Genomic DNA, 6,939 nt, shown 5'->3' with positions numbered 1-6,939 from the left:
AAGTAGTAGAACATTTTTTGCTTTTTCAAATTCATCTGGGTTTGTCTGTAAGATTAGTGAAATCTCAGTAACCCATTTTTCTACAACTCTTTCTCTGAGTTTTAGATCTTGGATACAATCAATATTGAGTACATTGATCGTATTGGATCCTTGACCACTATTTGGAATACCATTGTGGACAGGCATTTTGAACTCATATTTCTTTTTATTGCCTCTTCTTGTAGCTGTATAAGAAGATTCTGCTTCATCATCTTCCATATCCGAATATTCGAACTTAACAGTCTTTGTATTTGTTTTAAAGTTATCTTCTTCTTCTGATTCAGTGTCAGGTTCATTTATTTTAGTCATTCTAAAATATTGATCAAAAAGTTTGGGTTCTTTTTGATACAATTTTTCACATTCTTCAGTTTCTAATGATAAAAGTTGAATAAGTTTTTGGTCAGCTTTATCATAATCTTCAAATTGAAGGTTAAAGAAATATTTTTCGAGTTTCTCAGAGATTGTTTCTTTCATTTTTACTCTTTCCTGAAAATGTCAATTTTCTGGGAATTTTTTGAGCTTCCTAAGTCAGGGTTTCCAACACTAGGATTGGGAGGTGAGTATTTCTTAAGACCTGAATATTTTCCTGGCTTGGGTTTTTGTTCTATGATGGAGATATTTTTGATGTGCTCAAGAATGTCTTTATTACAAGGGCAAGAGTCAATCTTTTCAGATAACTCCTTAATAATGTCTGCAATAATGCAATAATTTTTGCAGATGCTACTTCCAACTGGGCAATGGTTACGTATTTATTGACTATTAAGTCCAAGTTTATAATCAGACCATCTATTTTTTCATTAAGGAGGTTGATTGATCTATTGAGCTCGGGTATCGAGGTGGTTGATCTATTCAGCTCGGGTATCGAGGTCATCCTAATAGTTGTTTTAACTGATCATGTATATTAGTGATCTTAAGGTTGATTTCCTTAAGAGTGCCCTCAATATTTGCCTTTTTGGCGACTTCTTCAACAAATTGGTTGTTTTTTAAAGAGTTTTCTAAAAGAATAGAATGTTTGTCAATAGACTGGGTTAACTTGATAGTTAATTTATTTTGTCTTTCAATAACTTCCAAGAATTTTTCCAAATCTTTTTTATCAAGATTGTTTTTAACCATAAAGGCTAAATCGTTTTTAAATTGGTTAAAAGGTATTTTATTTTTTGAAATATCTTCAGAAATATCTTTTGAAATACCAAGATAATGGCTTATTTTTGAAGTTTTTAAGAGGCATCTTGCAATGATCTGGTTGAGATTATTGCAATGATTTACAATTGTTTGAATACCGGCTTTTCCTGAAGTAGAGAAAACGTATTCTTTCTTTTCAGTATTATCGTCAAGAGTTTTAATTTTGACTGTTTTACCTTTTTTATAGAAATGAGGAAAATCAATTTTATTATTCATTTATAATGTCAGTGATTTGTTTGATATTCTGGCGTAGACTATCAATTTTTAAAGACATGTTTCTTATTAAATTATTATCTTTTCTTTCCGAGCTTTCTCCTATGTGGAGTGAATCCATAGAAATTCTTGGTCTAAGAGTTTCTCCTAGAGCTTTTTTATTTCTAGCTATATTTAAAACCCAAGAGTTTTCTTGAGGATTTATGTCGCAGAATTGTTTATCTTTGACATGGCCTATTTATGAAAAGACATCATCAAGTTCGATGTACTCGTCTTTCTTATAGTCTATGCTATGGTGACTGTTGGTCAGGGCATATCCTATAAGATATGTTATGGTGAATGGTTTATCACCTGGACTCATAAGGTCACTTCTTTCAAAGTGATGAATAAAAGATAAGGTTTTATCTATATTTGCAGATTTTAAATCCAGAGCAAACTTTGGATAGACTGAAAACATAAACTTTTGGTAAGCAAGGTTTCCCTTTGCAGCACCTAAGATGCAGTCCTGTCTGTCAGTAATTCTGTTGTCAATTAAGGCCATTTTTATGGGAGAATTTATTCCTGCTTGGAATTGGGATTTTAGCAAAATTTTTACAGCTCCGATATGGACCATTCTAATTTTTGATCTAATCTCAACTGGAATACTTTTTAAGTTATTGTTTATTTGTTCCTTAGTTAAAAGGGGTAGAAAGACAGCTCCTATTGTATCTTTTATGTCTACTGACATTTCTTTAGTACTAACAAAGTAGAAGATTTCATTTTTCCTTTTAAGAGGATTTAAAATACTAAGTTTAGAAGGAACATTTTTGAAAATGTTTTCTTTCTTTATTTTTAAATCTATTTTCTTAACTCGAGAGAGAAGGTCTTGTTTTATTAAAAGATTTGCATGAAAGCCATCTTCATCTTCAACATAAGTTAAAATTAGTTTCAGAACTCAGAAAATTTATTTTAACCCAACACAATATCCTACAACTCGGGAGAGGGATGCCGTAACCCAAATTGCAGAACATTTGAAGGTAAGTGAATGACGATTCACTAATTTCCACCATGAAAAACGAAAAAGAAATTTAAGTTTTAAATCTATGAAAACTCCTAGATCCTTTGAGATTCATTGAACATTTCAATGGCATGTTTAAATCTCGATATGCCCCTCTAGTTTGTGACTGGGATGCCGAGGATCACAAAGCAGGTGTGAATAACCATGCAAACTACATGGTGCCCTCACATGTTACAATCACCTATTCGATGTGCCGGTAAACCACACACGCTCCACCGAACTATGACAAACATTGAGTCACCCTTTGCTACCTTTGCTTAGAACCATTTAGTGTGCCGGTAAACCACACACGCTCCACTAACGTCTTCGCAAGGGCACAAAGTGTAATTTCAGGGAATTGCATCAATTCACTTTTGCCTAAGTAACTAAGATTGGGAATTTGAAAAACATTTAGTTACTTTGTATTTCATTATACTTATAATGGAAGGTTTCGTCCTATCCTACCCGTTCGGCTAACGACCCTCCACTAGTCAAGAGTGCGGTGGGTAAGAGTGGATACCCATTCAATCGCCATTTTATAGGCAATTTCCTTAAACACCCCTTATAGACCAGCTTCGTGAATGAGGCCTACTAACGGTAAGACTGACTTTTACTCATACATATATATAATGTTAGACCTTTAATGTTATATATATAGTATAGGGTGTATTTCACACTTTTAAAATACTATATGGTTAACTTTAACAATTACACTTTTAATTCAATTAAATAGTTAACCTAAACTTTTATGGATTTATTAAACCTCTTTTAATTATACTCCTTAATTAATTAATAAAACCATAAGGGTGTGATTTGAACTTTTTCAAAACATTACTAGGGTTTTAGAATTTAACATTCCTAATTAAACTTTTAATCAACTTTTAAATTCCAAAACTTGAGGGCAAGTTTTGAAACCTTTTTCAAAACATTAGGGTTTTAACTATTTAAATTTCAAAACTTCAAAACTTTTGGGTTCAAATTTAAACTATAAAACCTAAAGGGGAAAATATGAAACCTTTCATAACAACAAGGATCAAATAACAAATAATCTAAACTACCATTTAGTTACATAATTATCCATATTTGATTTGTTTAATGATTTCTTGCAAAACAATTTATCAATTTACTCAAAATAATTAATCAATTATCTTATAAGGAAACAATTATCTTGTTAATTGATAAATATCTTTAATTAGATCAAGAATATAGTCATATATATCATAAAATCGGATTTATATTGATCTAACATGATAAGGTAACTATCCATATGCAAAAACAGCAAGAAATCCCGAGATAAGCATTATCTGACGCTCGAACTCGCCGAGTACCACACTGTACTCGCCGAGTTCAGGTCTACTCGCCGAGTTCCTCAGCCATAAAGCCCAAAAAACGATTTTCCAGTTATACAATGCATCAATACAATTGAAACCAAGCTAGGCTCTGATACCACTGATGGGTTTTGGTCATAAGACATCCTATGTGCTCATACAAACCCTAATGCTTGGATCTAGGTTTCTCTATTGTACATGCTTTGAATCCAAGACTATAAACCCTAATTCTAGCATACAAGTAATCATATTAATATGTAATTAGGTTTAAGATCATACCTTGATTGTTATGTAGTAATAACAATCCCAATTCCACCTTGGATTGACTTTGGAATGCTTAGAGTCACAAGTGTCACTCCTCTAATGGCTCACAAACACCATAAGCAAGAGGATGAAGAGGAGAGAGGTTGGAGGCTGCCAAAAACGTGTGTAAACCCTTACAAGAACCTTAGCCCCGTTTTTGAGCCTTAAGGGGTCTTTATATAGTTGGGCTATTAGGGTTATCTAACCAGGAAACCCTAATTTGGATGCTTAAGCCCTAAGCAACCCATAGACTCCTTTTATTAAGCCCATGGACGATTTCCTTATGGGTTTCCCATTAGAATTCGTCCATCCCATAATACAAGGCAATCCATGGCCCAAATTGCAATTATCTTATAATTACAATTCCAGTCCCTTAAGTTTAATCAATCTCTTTTAGTCACAAAACTAATTACCAATTAATTATTGACTAATATTAATTAAACAATATGATTTCTCCTTTAATATATTATTCCCATAATATATTAATAAATCATATTTAATCCTTTCTCTCCATAATTCATCCTATCAAGTTGCTTTGGTGAAGGCAACCCAAAAGGACCATGCACCATCGGGTCAAGTACATACCAAAATAGTTATGGACTTAGACACTAATCCAACAAGTGATTCGTTCAAGCATTGCACATTTATACCTAAACTAATACCTCTAATATATTATAAAATATTGAAGCAAACCTAGTGTATACTATATAGTATCACTTATCAATCTTCCAGCATGTATGAGTAAAATTAGGGCTTATTTGTCCTCCTTAGTGAATCCCATAACAAAAAAGAAAGATCTATATTAAAAAAAAAATTATATTGTAGTGAAAATGAATGTAAAGTGAAAATATAATGTATTCAGTAACTGGGATATGAGCATAATAATTGAGCTTTTTTTGAAGACCCAAAAATCAATCCTTCCACATTGCACCGGTACCTTCTTATAAGTATGTCAAAAAAATTGACCATATTCTCCCTCTAAGTTGTATGAAACATACTTATTATCTTCTTTACCAAGTGTCAATAAATATACAAACTTTGACGAAGAGTCTCACAAGAGCTAAGGTCCCTTTCACTCTTCATCATTACCAAATGTGCCTCGCCATCACTTGTTTATCCCACCATCAGTTAAACCATGTCAGAAAAAGAAAACAAATAGATAATGAGTTCACATACTAAGGTGTTGTTTGTTTTTTCTAAAAAAAAACACTTCACACCACATATTGTTGCGCCGTGCAGCACAAGCGCAACACTTGGCCTTTCACAGCTGCTTGTTTTTCAGAAGACTTCTAACTTAAAAATTGTTGTGTGTGTGCTGCGTGGCGCAGCAGTAGACCAACTGCTTCAAACCTCTTCACACTTTACTTTAACTTACTGTAGCTGTCTGCAGACGTTAAAAAACAAACAAACTTTTTATTAAATGTTGCAGCCGTTTGGTCCACCTCTTTTGCTACAGAGGATTGCCGAGGTGGTCCGCAGACTTCAGGCATATTCGCTTCGAAAAAACAAACAACACCTAAAAGTACTAACTTTTCATTCTTAATTCTTGAACAAAAAAAAAATAATAAACATGGATTTGCTTTTAGCTAATAAATCTTGAAATTTTGACTGTTAATCCAAAACCAAAAAGCAAGATTATGAAAAATCACTCAGCATGAAATTTTTCTTGTTCTTTTGATGAAAGAAAAAAGGATCGCAGTTGGAGGTTGACGTAGTAGGATCTTCAAAGCAGAGGCGGAAGAGAAAACTGTGAAATAACCATAAAAACCTGTCAATAAAGAGTTTAAAGGATTGTGATTGGAAGTTGGGAGTGATTCAACCGCTAGGAGGTTAGAAGTCTGACATCGAATTCCTTCAAACTTACCTGCGATCAATGTAATCGAATCGGAAGAAAAGGAAAAGAAAAGAGCGAACCTGGTGCTTGACACAAAGAAGGAGGGTGCGATTTTGGTTGATTGTGGTTTGTCGATTGCACTTCAAACGGAAGAACATCGCTCGTTTTCTGGTCCATGATCGATGAAGCAATAGAAGCAATTGATGAACCGATTAACAAAATTACTTCAAAGAGTACTCTTATATAGGCCTCAATAGGCTGATTTGTAGGACTAAGGACAATAACTGTAAGAACGTGGGAGCAATCGAAGCAGAAGTTGCATAACTGCAAACGTGGGGAAGAAGAAGAAGGAACGTGCGAACGAAGACCGCACAACAACCATAAATATTGAGTTTAAGCGGCTGAGATTAAAACTTTCTAAGAGTTTTAACGACTGTGATACGGACGACGGTTTTCCACTCACCGTCGTCCAAAATATTAATAATCATCTCTAATAAATTAAGGTTTTTTTATCACTTGTCAAACTCTCATTTAATTTGTCAAATGTTATTTTATGGTTATTTTGAATTAACTTTTTTCCACATGTCATTTTATAAGTTTTTCTATTTTTTAAAATTCCATATAATATTTTAATGTAATAATTGCAATAAATATAATAATAAATTGATATCAATTTGATTAATGAACTTACCTTTCAATTTTAAAAATCTCAAAATTAAAGTTCATTAGTTTCTTTTATTTATTTAAATTTAAAAGATAAAAAAATATTTGCATTGTAATAAATAATTTTTTTTTCTTATTTTCTTATAAATTCAAAGTCTTTAAAATTTTTGACCTTTATACTTTTTGTTTTAAATTAACTCATGTAATTTATGAATCTCACAACTAGTGGATTATATAAGAAGAAAACAAAACTAATATATTAACTCTTTCTAACCGAACACTATAGTTTTTTTTTTTAATGCGTTAATATTTCTATTAGGAAGAAAAGGATTGTTTTGGTT

General features: G+C 32.4%; 1 long non-coding RNA gene across 1 annotated transcript; it reads right to left on the bottom strand.

The window, feature by feature from the left end:
• Positions 1 to 4,901: 4,901 nt before the first annotated feature.
• LOC145012405 (uncharacterized) lies at positions 4,902 to 6,593 on the bottom strand. Its single transcript, XR_013664476.1, has 2 exons — positions 6,016 to 6,593; positions 4,902 to 5,848 (listed from the first exon to the last, which is right to left on the bottom strand). It is a non-coding gene; the product is annotated as an uncharacterized LOC145012405 (long non-coding RNA).
• Positions 6,594 to 6,939: the final 346 nt, after the last annotated feature.

This window comes from Lactuca saligna, chromosome 8 (genome assembly GCF_052625555.1).
Source record: "Lactuca saligna cultivar CGN05327 chromosome 8, ASM5262555v1, whole genome shotgun sequence".
Taxonomy (NCBI): Eukaryota; Viridiplantae; Streptophyta; class Magnoliopsida; order Asterales; family Asteraceae; genus Lactuca; species Lactuca saligna.
This window is presented reverse-complemented; position numbering and strand designations above follow the sequence as displayed.